Genomic DNA, 7566 nt, shown 5'->3' with positions numbered 1-7566 from the left:
TCCTCCTGTGCCACTCAGATCCAATTCGACAGTACAAAACAAGGGGGGGGGGGATGGGGGAAACACCACAAAGAAAAGAAAACAATGGGTGGGGGAAGCACCACAAAGAAAAGAAAACACAATTTCTCACTACTGGGCGGATTGGCAACATCATGATAGACTGTGAAGAAATTGAGATTGCTAACAGTTAACAGTTTGCTTTGCTCCACAATTAATAACCCTTGGCACCAACAGGTAGGAAGTCAAAAGACGAATCGCCACATTGTTTTGCCACATCACAGAAGATGGAAGCCGCAGCAGTGAATGGGGCGCCCGGCACAGCGACTTCTGGAGCAGTGTTGCAGACTGCGGCCAGCATGTACAAGCAATTCAAGGGCGAGTGGAACCATAAAAGTCCCAATCTTAGCTAGTGCAGGCAAGAGCTAGGCCGCCTCAAGCTGGTTTTACTGGAGCTCAACTTCCTGCCCACAACAGGGACGAAGGTGACTAAACAGCAACTCATTCTGGCCTGTTATGTACTGGAGATCGGAGCACAGTGGAGCATCCTATGAAAGAACATCCCTTCCTTCGAGTGCTACCTGGCCCAGCTCGTGTCACTAGCTTACATGCACCAGCTCTGGGCCTCAACCTCTTCTTCCTGCTGTCCCAGCACCGGGTAGCCGAGTTTCACACAGAGTTGGAACAGCTACCTGCCAAGGACATCCAGACCAATGTCTACATCAAGCACCCTTTGTCTCTTGAACAACATCTGATGGAAAGCAGCTACAACAAGGTGTTCCTGGCCAAAGGCAACAACCCTCCTGAGAGCTACGGCTTCTTCATCGACACCTTGCTTGACACGATCCGGGATGGTACTGCCGGGTGCATCAAGAAGGCTTATGAGAAAATCCTCTTCACCGAGGCCACCTGGATCCTGTTCTTCACTACACCTACAAAGATGACAGACTATGCCAAGAAGCGTGGGTGGGTCCTGGGCCCCAGCAACTACTACGGCTTTGCCAGCCAGCAGCAGAAGCCAGAGGACACCATCATCCCCTCCACAGAGCTGGCCAAACAAGTAAGTCATCGAGTATACCCGGCAGCTAGAGACGAATGTCAGAGTCCACTGGGCATGAGAGGGGGGGATGAGGCGCCCATTATTTAAAGCTGTGTGGTGGATCTTTTTTCCAATAAAGGTGGATTAACAGTCTTGGGGGGGGGAGATGTATTGCATTGCAAAAAATCTGCTGTTCAGGACCTCTCCAGAGTTCTGAAGAGCAATGGTGTCAGTCTAGAAACCAAGGTGTACCTGATCTAGGCCATGGTATTCACAATTACTTGCTATGCATCAGAGAGCTAGACAATGACTAAGAGTAACAGAAGAAGAATCAATGCCTCTGAGTTGTGGTGCTGAATAAGAGTACTGAATACACCGTGGACTGCTAAGTGAACTAACAGGTCCACCCTGGAGAGGGTAAAACCAGGCTGCTCCTTGGAGGCAATAATTTTGAAGCTCCATCTGCCATACTTTGGGCATTTTGCAAGGAGGGACCAGTCCTTGGAGAGACTTCATGCTTGGTTGGAGGAACAGCACACCCTGGATGAGATGGATTGATTCAGTGACTGGGGTAATGGGAGTAGGTGTGTCAGAGACAATGAAATTGTCTCAGGATAGAACAGGATTCAGAGCTATTGCACACAGAGTCGCTATCACTCAGAGTTGACTCAATGGCACATAGCAACAACAACATAACAATCATCTATTTATCACAAACCTTGCTAAAGTTTTTATTATTGTTGTTTTTGTTCTCCCCTTACCACACTTCTCATCTCAATTAACTCTAAGATTGATTTGGCATATAAACCGTTCCTTAGGTTTTTACATTAACAGTCTTATATCATAATTATCCTCTTGTGACTGACATGTGACTTGGCAAAATTTCTTCTAGGTTCAAAAGAAGAAAATGTGTTCTAGGTTCACCCATGTTGTGAAATATTCCATTAGTTCTTGACTGTTTTCAGTAGGTATAATACTCCACTGTGTGAAAGTACAACAGTTTCTTTAGCTATTTGATGGCTCCTGCGCAATTGGGTTGTTTCCAACTTCTTGCTATTAAAAGTAGTATTACAATGAACATAAGTGTGGATATATCTGTTCATGTCGTAGCTATTCTTTCTTTTGGAAATATATCTAGTAGTGGAATTGTGGGATAAAATGGTATTTCTATTAGAAACTTTTTATGGAAACACCACACTGCTTTCCACAGTGGCGACACCATTTTAACTCCCACCAACAGTGTATGAGAGTTCCAATCTCCCCACACCCTCCCCAGCATTTGTTGTTTAATGTCTAACTGAACACTGCTATTTTTGCTGGGCTGAGGTGATACCTCATTGTTGTTTTGATTTGCATCTCTCAGAACATACTATTCTTGGAGCCAGTGGTTTCCAGTTCTCATTTGGACTATCTGCTTCCAAGGCCTCCTCACAGCTGTGTCTCTGGAAGTTTTCCCCTTTAGACTCTGAGAAGTCCCTGTTCTCTTTCTAACTCCAAGTGCCTCCTTTTTTTAGCTTTGATCTTATTTTTCTGGTGCAGATGCTCAAAATGAGTTGCAAGTTGGGTAACAAATTACATCAAGTGACTGGGTCTTCCTGAGACACTGAGGCACTTTTTTTTTTTTTATCTAGAAGCTAACACTAGACAACTCTTCTGGTGGCGACCGGCCAGACCAGAAAAACAGAGATGACGCCTGCTGTCAGACCCCACCCTCTGGAAGAGGAGGCTGGACACTGAAATCAATCAAGTCTATGACAAGAGACAGCAACTTCACAGGTTTCCTGATGGGTGAAGTATCAGCACTCCAGAGAGGAATGTGTCCCTTTGGGAGACATGGACATTCCATGTGGGGACTCCCAGACTTCCTATGTATCTCTTCATTCATATCCTTTATGCTACAATAAAACTGTAATAAGTACAGCTGACCCTTGAACAACACAGGTTTGACTAAAGTTGGGTCCATTGATACATGGATTTCCCCCTTTTGCTACTGCAGTGAGCTGAAGCATCACTAGTCACCCACGTGAGCAATCCCTGGAGAGAGTTTTACTCTCTCAGCGGCAATGAACATCACTGGGCATTTTACATGGATACTGGCAATGCATCAGAAAAAATGAATCATAAAAGTAGATGTGTGGTGCAAATCCATGTTTTTGTAGGGTGTGCAGCCCCTTCAAAGCTGTCATGTTCAAGGGTCAACTTTAAGGTATACTCAGATTTTCAATTGTGTAGGAGTTCAGGACCCCAGTCCTGTTATGCACAGCACTTCCTAGAGTTCTCAGAGTCCTTCCATCAAGTTATCAAACCCAAGGAAGTAGTGAGAACCTGCAGGCCAGAACTGAGGAGGTCTGGGGAACCCAGTGATGTAAGCTGTGACCTAGCTCTTGGTAATTACGGTCAAAGGCAAAAGTACTGCAAATTTAGTTGGAAGAGGAAAAGAACTAAGTAGTTAAAGTGAAATGTCAATAGATTGTATTAATTATATATGGATTTTTAAAATACATATTTAAATTTAAATTCTCACATATTTGAGAACTGCTTTTATCTTTCCCTTCCATATGTTGGTTTGTGTTATAAACAAATTATGTTCTCCTTTAAAATATATCAACCTGGCTAGTCTGTGATTCTCTGTATTTTGTATTTACCATCTCATTTTGTGATCTGATGTAATTACCATGTGCATTATAAATCCTAACCTCTTTGATGTTCATGCACCAGAACTGGTGGCATTCAGGGTAGTAACAAAAAAGATACAATCTGAAAGATTGAGCTGTATCTTGATTGTGTTTCTTCTGAGATATAAAAGTTATTAAACAGGTAAATGGAGATTAAAGAGACCTCAGTACCTCCAGAAAAAAGAGAGGGAAGGCATCCTTTGGCTCCAGGGTCCCTGAGCTGTGAACATCCTAGACTCAGGGGAAGATGAATGTCAAAACACATGAAGTTCTCTGAGGGATGTCAAGCTTCTAGATGTCGAAAGGGAACAAGGACCTTCCCTCAGAGCCAACACAGAAAGAATGCTTTCTCCTGCAAGCAGTGCCTTGAATTCAGACTTCGTCTCCTAAACTGTAAGGAAATAAATATCTACTTGTGAATGTCATCCTTTAGTGGTATTCCTGTCACAGAGCTGCTGCTATGTGCCATCAAGTCAGAACCGACCCCTAACTGATCCTCAGTGGGTTTTCAGAGGATGTAAACTGCAAGGGAGGAGATTGCCCATCTTTCTCCCGCGGAGCAGGTGGTGGGTTCAAAGTACATGCTTTTGGAATACAGCACAGCTTCTTACCACGCGACCACTAGAGCTCCCTTAAGAGACTGTGAGAGAATAAATATCCACTTGTGAATGTCATCCACCTGTGGCATTCAGCAGCACTAGTTAACTAAGATAGTTTGAGTGGGTGTATTCGTTTCCTATAATCACTGTAATAACTTACCAAACACATGGTGATTTGAAACAACATAAATTTATTTCCTCCAAGGTCTGGAGGAAAGAAGCCTTAAATCCATTTTGCTAAAATCGAGATGCCAGCAAGGCTGTGCTCTACCAGGAGACTCTGAGGTGGGGGGACCCTTGCCTCTTCCAGCCCCTGGTCTCTCCCTCTCCCTTCAGAGCCCATGGCCGAGCATCTTCACATCTGTCTCAGCTGAGGTGTCCCACTGTTACTTCCCCATCAATGTGAAGGCCTGTCTCTGACTGTCCCTCTTAGAAGGACACAAATGATTGCATTTTAGATCTAACTGGAAAATCCCTTGGACAACCTCCCATTTCAAGATTCTTAATCACAGCTTCAAAGATCCTTCTGTTTCTCTCTCTCTCCCCCCCCCCCCATCACAGGTTCTAGGGATTAGGACCTGAAGGATATTTTCATCCCATTATAGCAGATATTAAAAAAGTAAAACTTTTTAAAAATTCATGATGAAATAATGGTTCTCCTTCAGGATTCTGAAGGCCTTGTTTCACTCTATTCTAGCCTCCATCTATGCCAACGAGAAGTTTATTTTGCTGACTTCTCTCCATGACTCATAAAGGTTGGAAGGCCCCACACCCTCTCCTTAGGTGACCCAGCCAGTATCACAGTTTCAAATACCATCCACCTACCTACCCAGGATCCAAGGAGGACTTAGATGCCAGCATCCACAATGACAGCTTGGCTCTGCCGAGGAACTTCATGCATCCTCATCCTCCCCTGATGTGCACAAGTCCCTTCAATTACAGCCCTGCTCTCAGTTCTGTTTCCCATTCACTCCTACCCTCAGTGGCTCTCTGGAGTTCTGTTGAAGACTGGCCCCCTCCACCCCCCATCCCTTCACTCACATTCCTGGGTTGCAGTCTCCTCTGCTTTATTTCCAACAGTAACATTTTCCATCTGCTTTTTTTATCATCCAGAATTTTGCTGCAATCTCTCAGCTGCTGCTAATTCCCTTTCATTCACTTGGCTGTCATGAGATTATACTTTAAAAATAATCTCTTTATTATCACTGTAATGGGTTTGGGGAAGGGAAGGTATGAAGAAGCACGTGTGCTGAATCCTTCAATTTTGAACTCTAAATTAATCTCATTAATTCTCTAGTCATAATGTGTATATGCTTCAAAGATAACAGACATTCTCTTCTAAGCCCCTTGTCTGTGCTCCCCTACTGTTGGGAAGTGGCAAGACAAGGAGAAAGAGTGTAAGATGCAGATTCATATTCTCTCGACACCACCTGCTCTGGTTCCAACACACAGGATGGTGATGTTAGCAGCAGCAAATGAACAGGGTCCTGACTCACTGGAACATCAGGCACAACAGAACGAAACACTATCCTGTCCTGATCCATCCCCATAATCAACTGTTGATTGGGCCATTATGATCAACAGAGTTTTCATTGGCTGGTTTTAGGAAGTAGATTGCCAGGCCTTTCTTCCTGGTCCATCTTAGTCCAAAAGCTACACAAAAAGTCTCCACGAACAGATGGGGGGCAGTGGCTGACAGGGGTACTTGGTCAAGAACTAAATCCAGATCTCTCACATGGGAAGTAAGAATCCTACCAGAAATCACCAATGTCCCAATACAACACACATGTTGTTGTTGTTGTTTGCCATCAAGTCGCCTGCAACTCATAGCAACCTTATGTACATTAGCTCTGAAACCTACCCTATTCTGAGCCAATCTCAGCATTTCCAACAATCCCATTTCTCCAGTCACTGAGTCAATACAACTCATCCTGGGTCTTCATCTCCTGAGCTGTCCCTCTACCCTTCCAAGCATATTGTCTTCTCCAAGGGCTGGTCCATCCTGGCCACATGCCCAAAGTATGTGAGATGGAGCCTCAAAGTCCTGACCTCCAGGGAGCAGCCTGGTTTTACCCTCTTCAGGACAGAACTACCTGTTCTCCTGGCAGTTCACAGTGTGTTCAACACTCTTCTCCAGCATCACAACACAAAGGCAGCAACTCTTCTTCTATAATCCTTACTTAGTTACTGTCCAGCTCTCAGATGCACAGCAAGTAATTGTGAAGACCATAGCCTGGATCAGGCACATCTTAGTCTCCAGACTGACATCGCTGTTCTTCAGTACTCTAGAGAGATCTCTGACAGCAGACTCTCCCAATGTGAACTGTCTTTTGATTTCCTGACTGCTAGTGCCACGAGTGTTGACTGTGAAACCACACAAGCTGAAGTTATTAACAACCTCAATCACTTCTCCATCCATCATAAAGCTACTAATTGGGCCAGTGGTCAGAATCTTTGTCTTCTTGATGTTGCGCTTCAATCTGTATTGGCCTTCTGCAACATAAACCTAATGCATGTCCTCTTCAGTTTTAACAAGGAGTGTTGTCTCATCTGCATAACGTAGGTTGTTGATGAACGTTCCTCCAATTCTTACACCACACTCCTCCTCATAGAGACCAGCCTTCCAAATGATCTGATCTGCATATAGATTGAAAAGGTATGGAGATAGGATGCATCCTTGACGTATACCTTTCCTGATCGTGAACCATGCAGAGTTTCCCTGCTGTGTTCTGACTACTGCTTCCTGGTCCAAATACAGGGTTCACAAGTTCTTTATGGGAACATGCAAAGATGGTTAGGTACAAACTAAGGAACCACAAAAATATACATGGGCTTTCGCTTTCCAGGATTTTTTAAAAAGCAAACTAGTCCTGTGACTTTCCATATCAGGATACAGGCATTGAGGCTTTAAAAAAAAAAAAAAACAAATGCACAACTTTAAATCAAGAACACCTTTTGTAGGTTCCATCAGCCAAAGAGAACTTTTTCAATCCGAGGCAAAGCCAGCATGATATAGCCCTGGCTTTACAAAGGCCCAAGTTTAAAAATAAACACAGACGTTTGAAGGAGCACAGAAATAGTTTTGTGCCTACAGCTCTCCAGAGCCCCACATCACTGGGTATATCCTGGCTTCAGGAGGGAACTAGAGGGAGGCCTCCTTTTGCGGAAAGTTGGTCCTGGTGGACCTTAAATAAACAACACGAGGGAAAGGGGACCTTTATTATTCATGCTCCCTTATACTACACTGGACTAACTG

The 7566-nt window shown here is 44.1% G+C and overlaps 1 pseudogene; it reads left to right on the top strand.

The window, feature by feature from the left end:
- The first annotated feature begins 281 nt into the window (after positions 1-281).
- Positions 282-1115, top strand: LOC102868487 (annotated as a pseudogene).
- The last annotated feature ends 6451 nt before the right edge of the window (positions 1116-7566 follow it).

The sequence above is a fragment of the Elephantulus edwardii genome, unplaced genomic scaffold (assembly GCF_000299155.1).
Source record: "Elephantulus edwardii isolate Elephantulus edwardi_28Jun2011 unplaced genomic scaffold, EleEdw1.0 scaffold00041, whole genome shotgun sequence".
NCBI lineage: Eukaryota > Metazoa > Chordata > Mammalia > Macroscelidea > Macroscelididae > Elephantulus > Elephantulus edwardii.
The sequence above is the reverse complement of the archived record's forward strand: the minus strand, read 5'-3'. Positions and strand labels throughout refer to the sequence as shown.